Genomic DNA, 10,157 nt, shown 5'->3' with positions numbered 1-10,157 from the left:
AGATAAGGAAGATGTGGTATATACACACAATGGAATATTGTTCAGCCATCAAAAAGTATGAAATTTTGCCATTTGCAAGATGTGGCTGAAACTAGAGGGTATTATGCTTAGTGAAATAAGTCAGTTAGAGAAAAACAAATACCATATCATTTCACTCATGTGTAATTTAAGAAACAAAACAGTGAAAGTAGGGGAAGGAAGGAAAAAATAAAATAGAAAAAATTGAGAGGGAGGGAACCCATAAAAAAATTCCATAACTATAGGGAAAAAACTAAAGGTTGCTAGAGGGAGAGGTAGGTAAGGTGATGGGTTAATTGGGTGATGGACATTAAGGAGGCACTTGATATAATGAGCACTGGGTGTTATATGCAATTGAAGAATCACTTAATTCTACCTCTAAAATGAATTTAAAAAATCAAGAAAAGAAAACATTTCTACCTTCATAGAAATGAAGATGTTAGTTTAAAAAAAAGAAAGTGAAGGAATGGAGAAATACTTGTAATGAAAATCAAAGTAAAAAGAAACTGGGGTATCAACAAAATACACTTTAAAACAAGGACTATAACAAAGGACAAAAGAATACTATATAATAAAAAGGGGACAATGCAACAAGAAGACATAACAATTATAAATATTTATGCATTCAGCATGGGACTACCCAAATATATAACAGTCAATAACAAACATAAAGGAATTGATCAGTAGTAATACAAATTTAGTAGGGAACATTATCATCCAACTTACATGAAAGGACAGATCATCCAAAAAGAAAATAACAAGTGGCTTTGAATGACACAGTAGATCAGATGGGATTTAACAGATATGTTTAGAATGTTCCATTTTAAAATAGCAGATCACACATTCTTTTCAAGTTCACACAGAACATTCTCCAGAATAGATTACTTATCAAGTCAAAAAACATGTCCAACAAATTAAAAAAAAATCAAAGTCATACTATGTATCTTGTCTTACCACAACACTATAAAACTAGATATCAACACATGAAAAAATCTGGAAAAAGCACAAATACATAGAGCTTCTAAATATCAATCAAGAAATCAAAGGAGATATAAAAAAATTGCATGGAAACAAGTAAAAATGAAAACACAACTATCCAAAATCTTTGGGATGTAGCAAAAGTGGTTCTATAGGACTAACTCAATAACCAAGAAAAATCTCAAATAAAAAGCCTAACCTTATACTTAAAGGAGCTACATAAACAAGAACAAACATAACCCAAACCCAGCAAAAGAAAAGAAATAAGAAAGAAGAGTAATAAATATTATAGAAACTAAAAACAAAACAATACAAACTGACAAACAACAAACAATAGAACAGATAGTTGAAACCAAGAGCTGATTCATTGAAAAAAAATAAAAAAAATTCAATATAACTCTACCCAGACTGAACACACACACACACACACACACACACACACACACACACACACACACGGCGGTGGCGGGGGAGAGGAGGGAATAAAATGAAAGAAGATAAATATTAACCAACATCTTTAAAATACAAACAATTGTAATAGAATACTACAAAAACCTGTATGCCAACAAATTAAGCGACTTAGAAGAAATGGATAAATTCTGAGATATATATAACCTCTTAAAACTAAAGCTGGAAGATATAGAAAATTTGATTGGACCAAATTACCAGCAATGAAAATAAATCAATCAATAAAAAAAAACTTATAACCAGATGGCTTCCTGGACCAAACAGCTTCATAGGTGAATTCTCACAAATATTTAAAGAGTTAGGGACACCTGTGATCAGTTGGTTAAGTGGCTGCCTTTGGCTCAGCTCATGATCCCAGGGTCATTGGGCTCCCTGCTCAGATGGAAGCCTGGTTCTCCCCGTCTGCCATTTCTCCTCCCTGTGCTTGCTCTCTGTCTCTCACTTGCTCTCTCTATGTCAAATAAATAAATAAATAAATAAAATCTCTTAAAACGTTTTTAAAAATTAAGAAGGGTTAATACCTATTCTTCTCAAACAATTACAGAAAACAGAAAAGGAAGGAAAACTTCCAAATTCATTCGATGAGGCCAGTATCACAGTGATACCAAATTCAGTTAAAGATACCACTAACAGGGACACCTGGGTGACTCAGTCATTTAAGCATCTGCCTTCAGCTCAGGTCATGATCCCAGGGCCCTGGGACTGAGTCTCATATTAGGCTCTTTGTTTCTCTCTCTCCCTCTGCCTGCTGTTATGGCTTCTTGTGCTCTGTCAAATAAATAATAAAATCTTTATTTTAAAAAAAGATACCACTAACAAAGTGAATTACAGGCCAACATTCCTGATGAATATAGATGCAAAAGTCCTCAATAAAACAGTAGCAAACTGAACCCAACTATATATTAATAATAATAATAAAAATCATTCACCTCTACCAACTGAGCTATATTCTTTGTTTGCAAGGCTGGTTTAACATATGCAAAGGAATTGCGTGACATATCACATCAATAAGAAAAATGATAAAAAAGTGATATGATCATTTCAATAGATGCAGAAAAACATTTGACAAAATACATCATCAATCTTGATTTTAAAAAAAGAACTCTGCAAAATAGGTCTAGAAGAAAAATGCCTCAACATAATAAAGGCCTTTATGAAAAAAATAAAATACCTAGGAAGAAACTTAACTAATGAGGTGAAAGACCTGTACTCTGAAAACTATAAGACAATGATAAAAGAAATTTGAGTCAAAGCAAAGAAATAGAAAGACATTTCACTTTCATGGATTGGAAGAAAAAAATATTGTTAAAACGTCTGTACTACCCAAAGCCAGCTATGGATTTATTGTACTCTTTATCAAAATACCAACAGTATTTTCCACAGAACTAGGGCAAACAATTCCAAATTTTGTTTGGAACCACAAGGACCTTGAATATTCAAGTAATCTTGGGAAAAAACAAAACAAAACAAAACAAAACTGGAGGCATCATAATTCCAGACCTCAAGTTATTTTACAAAGCAGTAATATTTAAAACACTATGGTCTGACATATAAATAGACATATAGACCAATGGAATTGAATTTTAAAAATCCATAAATGAACTTACAATTATATGGTCATTTAAATTTTTGACAAAACAGGACAGACTATGCAATGGGTAAAAGATAGTCTCTTCAACAAATGATGTTGGGAAAACTGGTCAGCTACATTCAAATGAATGAAACTGGACCATTTTCTTACACCATACACAAAAGAAAATTCAGAATGGATTAAAGATCTAAATGTGAGACCTAAAATTATAACAATCAGGTTATTAACAGGTATTAATGTCTCAGACATTGGTAACAACAAATTGTTTTCTAGCTTTTTTCTGCCTCTTTGAGGCAAGGGAAGTAAAAGTAAAAATAAACTGTTGGGACTACATAAAAAAAAAAAACTAAAACAAAAAACAAACAAACAAACAAACAAAAAACTTCTGCATAGCAAAGAAAACAATCAATAAAACTAAAAGACAACTGAAAGAAAGGGAGAAGATATTTGCAAATCACATATCCAAAAAGGGTTAGTACCCCAAATATATAAAGAACTTACATAACTCAACTCCCAAAGAACAAATAATCCCATGAAAAAATGAGTAGAGTAGAAGACATCTTCTTTTTCCAATGAAAACATGCGGGTGGCCAACAGACAAATGGAAAGATGTTCAAGAGTCCTGATCATCATGAAAATTCAAACAAAACCACAATCAAATGTAACCTTACACCTTTTAGAATGGCTAAAATAAAAAATACAAGAAACAACAAGTGTTGGTGAGGATTTAGAGGAAAAGGAACCTTCTTGAACTGTTGGTGGGAATACAAACTGGAGCAGCTATTGGGTAAAACAGTTTGGATTTCCTCAAAAAGTTAAAAATAAAATTACTTTATGATCCAGTAATTACACTACTGGGTTGTCTAATTTGTTGGCATGTAGGTTTTCAGAATATTCTCTGTTACAATCATTTGTATATTTGTGGTCTTGGTTATTATTTCTCCTCTTTCATTAGTGATATAGTACCTCCTAATTCCCTTCAGCTAGTTTACCTAGTCACCCATCCATCCCTCTGGCAATCACTAGTTTGTTTTCTATATTTAGGAGTCTGTTTCTCTTATTGTTTGGTTGTTCTTTTGTTTTTGTTGCCTTTTTTTCAGATTCCACATATCAGTGAAATCATGTATTTCTTTCTTTCTATTTCATATATGTCTTTCCCTGACTTATTTCACTTAGCATATAGCTTCTAGATCTGTCCACGTTGTTGTGAATATTAAGATTTCATTGATTTTTATGGCTGAGAAATATTCCACTGTGTATATTTATCACAATTGCTTTATTCATTCACCTATTGATGAACATTTAATTTGCTTCCATATTTTAGCTATTATAAACAATGTTTCCATAAACATAGAGATGCATGTACCTTTTTGAATTAGTGTTTTAGTTTTCCTTATGTAAATATCTAAAAATAGGAGTGTTAGATTTTATGGTAATTCTATTTTTAGGTTTTTTGGTACCTCCATACTGTTTTCCACAAGCTGCCTTTTCTCTACATCCTCTACAACAGCTATTGTTTCTTATGCTTTTGAGTTTAGTCATCCTGATTTGGTGTGAGGTGAGATTTCATTGTAGGTTTGATTTGGATTTCCTGATCATTAGTGATGCTAAGCATCTGTGTGTCTTGGTCATCTGTATATTTTCATTAGAAAAAATATATTCGGGAGAGACAAGATGGCAGGGAAGTAGGAGGAGGCATCCTTTCAACCTGTACCCTAAAGTGAGCTGATTACCTTCCAAAGAATTCTGATCACCCATGAAATCAGCCTGGATCTCTACTGGAACAGAAGATGCCAGTGGGCAGGTAAAGTGGAGTGGGAAAGTCTGACTGATATTGGAAAATAAACAAAAGAGAGAGGAAGCCACCAGAGGCGACCCATTGGAAAGTAATATCCCAATACGAGAGTGCCCTGCGCCTGGGGACCAGCATTAACTCAGGAGTCTGGTAGAAAGCACTCAAAAAGAGTAAAGGATCACTGGGGGGGAAATTGCAGGAATTGGGGTGTTAGGATTGGGGCTTAAGTCCCCAGACCCAGGACAGCCACGCCTGGCTCAGAGAAACCAGGTCTTGGTCCCTGAACCACCAGCGCTCCTGAGAGTGCGTGGTGCCAGGCTCCCGTGAGGGGCTGGGAGCCTTGTCAGCCAACAGAAGCACAGGCTTTTTGCAATCCCCACGTGAGTGCCCTGCCCTGCCCTGCCATCAGAGTCTGAGTCTTGCCCCACGCCCTCCCCTGAGAGAGGTGCACACAAACACCAGCCAGGTGCTCTTGGACCTGAAAGATCAGGCACTCCCAGCCCGGGCCAGTGGGAAAATCTCAGTGTGCGATCGCTGCTTGGAACTTCTCTGGCAGTCTGGAGCTGCCCAGACAGCCGCTGCTGCCATGGTTTTGGGTACAAGCAAAAAATCCTGAGTCCCCAGGGACCACGACTGGGAACCTGCTCTGCCAGCTGCCAAGGGGGGATTTATTTGGGCTCTGCAGTCAGACTGAGGCTTCTCTCTGAGAAGGAGGTCAGGGTGCAGTTTGCTTTCCTCTAAACCTACAAAAACCATCAAAAGCGGTCAAGGCGAGAGAGAAAAACAAAAGTAAACAAATATAAAAACCTCCAGAGAACAAAGCCTGAAAAAACCAGTTTCCTCAGAGCCCACCCCCTTGAGAGGGGCGGGAGGACTTAACTGAGAGAACATCATTGACTGAAAACCCACGTGGCAGGCCCTCCCCCAGAAAACCAACCAGGAAAGAAAAAAATATATATATGACAAGAGAAAAACCACCACTACTTCAGAGGACAATTTTTATTATTAATTCGATACCATTATTCTGGCTCATTTTTTTATATAGTTAATTTTTTATTATATAATAAATATTATATTTATTATATAATTTTATATAGATAATTTTTAACCTATTTATAGTCACAGTGAGATGTCCAGTACATCAAATTCCATAATAACCTTCTAACCTGAACTTTTTGATACATACACCTGTGTTTTTCTTTTGCATTTCTATTTTTTAAATTTCTATTTTTTAAATTTTAGTTTAGTTTAGTCTAGTTTATTCCTTTTTTGAATTTTTGTTTTCTAATATTCATAAAGAGTTAAACTTCAAGGTAATACCCTTTCCCCAATCCGTGCCACCCCTATAGATGAACCAATTCCTAATCCCCCCTTATTTTAAGAAAGTTGAGTCCTTTAAAAAAGATATCAAGATACATCCAGGAAAAATCAAAACAACTTTCCTCACCCACACTGAGAATTTACAACCACTCTCCCATATTTTTCTTCCAACAGTATTTCTGTGTTTTTGTGTTTGTCCTGATAGTATATAAATCTTAACTGGGGGTTCTTTTTAATGAGGTTCTTCCTTTATTTGCATATATATATATATATACATATGCAAATATATATATATATTTTTTTTCTCTTGTCATATACTTTTATCAGTCTTTTTGATTGTCTGTGTCTGTTTGTATACTTCATAAATCTTACCTTGGGGCCCATTTGGGCTTAACCTTCTCTTTTATCTCACCTTTCTTTCCTGTCTCTCTCCCTCTCTCTTTTTTTCTTTTCCTTTTCTTTTTCGCCTCATTTGGGGGGGGGGGGCTGATTGCTCAGAAGCATTCCAGGGTGCACCTTGACTGCACCACAGTCGATACACCCAGCTACACCCATTCAGCCATATCTCACCAAAATGACTAGGAGGAGGAATGCCCAACAGAAGAAAAATACAGAGGATGGACATTCTGCAACAGAGCTAACGGCTATCAACATAGACAATATGTCGGAAAGAGAATTCAGGCTAACAATTATCCAAACAATAGCTAGGTTGGAGAAAGCCATGGGTGACCAAACAGAATTGATTACGGCAGAACTGAAAACGACCAGAGATCATGTTTTCAATATTAGGGAAAAGCTGAAAGCTACCAGGGATGAGCTTCACAATGCTCTCAATGAGTTCTAATCTAATCTAAATTCTCTCAATGCTAGAGTAACTGAGACAGAAGATAGAATTAGTGATCTGGAGGACAAACAGATAGAAAGGATCAGGAGGAAGCCTAGAACAAACAGCTTAGAAGCCACGAAAACAGAATCAGGGAAATAAATGATGCTATGAAACGTTCAAACGTCAGAATTATTGGAATCCCTGAAGGGGAGGAGAAATAAGTCTAGAAGATATAGTGGAACAAGTTCTTCATGAAAATTTTCGAAATCTCGTGAATGGAACCAGCATTCATGTATTAGAGGCCAAAAGGTTTCCCCTCAAGATACAGATTCTCGAAAGTCCTCGAGGCACCTAATAGTAGAAATGAAGAATTATATTGTAGGCAAAAACTCTTGAAAGCAGTTAGGACAAAGAAGATCCTTACATACAGAGGAAAGCCCATCAGAATAACGTCAGACCTGTCCACAGAGACCTGGCAAGCCAGAAAGGGCTGGCAAGGTATATTCAGGGCACTGAATGAGAAGAATATGCAGCCAAGAATACTTTATCCAGCAAGACTGACATTCAAAATGGATGGAGAGATAAAGAGTTTACAAGACCAACAAGGCTTAAAAGACTATGCCACCACCAAGCCGATACTGCACGGAAATATTAAGGAGGCTTCTTTAAAGGAGGAAAAAGCCCAAGAATAGCATTGAACATAAATATAGAGACAATCTACAGAAATAAAGACTTGAAAGGTAACATGATGTCAATAAAAATGTTTCTATCAATAATCACTCTCAATGTTAATGGCCTAAATACACCCATAAAATGGCACAGGGTTGCAGACTGGATAAAACGACAGGACCAATCCATATGTTGTCTACAAGAGACCCATTTTGAACCCAAAGATACACCCAGAATGTTAGTGAAGTGATGGAGAAGAATCTTTCATGCTAATGGGCCTCAAAAGAAGGCCGGGGTAGCAATTTTCATATCAGACAAATTAGATTTTAAACTAAAGACTGTAGTCAGAGATACAGAAGGACACTACATCATTCTTAAAGGGACTATCCACTAAGATGATCTAACAATTGTAAATATCTATGCCCCCAATGTGGGAGCAGCCAATTACATAAGAAACTCAAGATAAAGAGTCATACTGATATGAATACACTAATCGTTGGAGATCTTAACATGCCTCTCTCAGAAATAAACAGATCATCAAAGCAGAAAATCAATAAAGAAACAAGAGCATTGAATGACACATTGGACCAGATGGACCTAATAGATATATACAGAACATTCAACCCTAAAACAAAAGAATACTCATTCTTCTCAAGTGCACATGGAACCTTCTCAAGAATAGACCACATACTGGGTCACAAATCGGGACTCAACCGATACCAAAAGACTGAGATTATTCCCTGCATATTCTCAGATCACAATGCTTTGAAACTGGAGCTCAATCACAAGGAAAAGTTCAGAAAGAACTCAAACACCTGGAAGTTAAAGATCACCTTGCTTAAGAATGCTTGGATCAATCAGGAGATCAAGGAAGAACTGAAACAATTCATGGAAACCAATGAAAATGAAGACACTTTGATCCAAAACCTATGGAATATAGCAAAGGTTCTAAGGGAGAAATACATAGCCATCTAAGCCTCCCTCAAAAAAATTGAAAAATCCAGAAAACAGTAGCTGTCTCTACATCTTATAGAACTGGGAATCAACAACAAATGAAACCAACTCGACACATAAGAAGGGAAATCATCAAGATTAGAGTGAGATCAATGAGGTAGAAAGCAGAGATACAGTAGAATGTATCAATGAAACTAGAAGCTGGTTTTTTGAAAGAATCAATAAGATTGATAAACCACTGGCAACACTAATCCAAAAGAAAAAAGAGAAAGCTCAATACATAAACATAAAATTATGAATGAAAAGGGAGAGATCACAACAAACACCAAGGAAATAGAAACAATCATCAGAAGTTATTATCAACAGTTATATGCCAATAAGCTAAGCAACCTAGATGAAATGGATGCATTCCTGGAAAACTATAAACTCACAAAATTGAAACAAGAAGAAATTGACAACCTGAATAGACCAATATTTAGTAATGAGATTGAAGCGGTGATCAAAAATCTCCCAAAAAACAAGAGCCCAGGACCTGACGGATTCCCTGGGGAACTCACCAAACTTTGAAAGAAGAAATAACACCTATTCTCCTGAAGCTGTTTCAAAAAATTGAAGTGAAGGAAATCTTTCAGACTCTTTCTATGAAGCCAGCATTACCCTGATTCCCAAACCAGGCAAAGACCCTACCAAAAAGGAGAATTTCAGACCAATATCACTGATGAGTATGGATGCTAAGATTCTCCACAAGATCGTAGCAAACAGGATCCAAGAGCACATTAAAAGATTATCCACCATGACGAGGTGGGATTCATACCTGGGCAATAAGGATGGTTCAACATTCACAAATCAATCAATGTGATAGAACAAATTAATAGAAGAGAGAAGAACCACATGGTCCTCTCAATCGATACAGAAAAAGCATTTGACAAAATCTAGCATCCGTTCCTGATTAAAATGCTTCAAAGTATAGGGATAGAGGGAACATTCCTGAACCTCATCAAATCTAGCTATGAAAGACCCACAGCAAATATCATCCTCAATGGGAAAAAGCTTGCGTCCTTCCCATTGAGTTCAGGAACACGACAAGGATGCCCACTCTCATCACTCTTGTTCAAGATAGTATTAGAAGTTCTAGCAACAGCAATCAGACAACAAAGAGAAATAAAAGATATCCAAATTGGTAATGAAGAAGTCAAACTCTCTGTCTTTGCAGATGACATGATTCATTATATAGAAAACCCAAAAGACTTCGCCCCCAAAGTACTAAAACTCATACAACAATTCAGCAACGTGGCAGGATACAAAGTCAATGTACAGAAATAAGTAGCTTTCTTATACACTAACAATTAAAATACAGAAAGGGAAATTAGAGAATTGATTCCATTTACCATAGCACCAAGAACCATAAGATACCTGGGAATAAACCTAACCAAAGAGGTAAAGGATCTAAACTCAAGAAACTACAGAACACTCATGAAAGAAATTGAAGAAGACACAAAAAGATGGAAGACCATTCCATGCTCTTGGATCAGAAGAAT

This window comes from Mustela lutreola, chromosome 8, assembly GCF_030435805.1.
Source record: "Mustela lutreola isolate mMusLut2 chromosome 8, mMusLut2.pri, whole genome shotgun sequence".
NCBI lineage: Eukaryota > Metazoa > Chordata > Mammalia > Carnivora > Mustelidae > Mustela > Mustela lutreola.
This window is presented reverse-complemented; position numbering follows the sequence as displayed.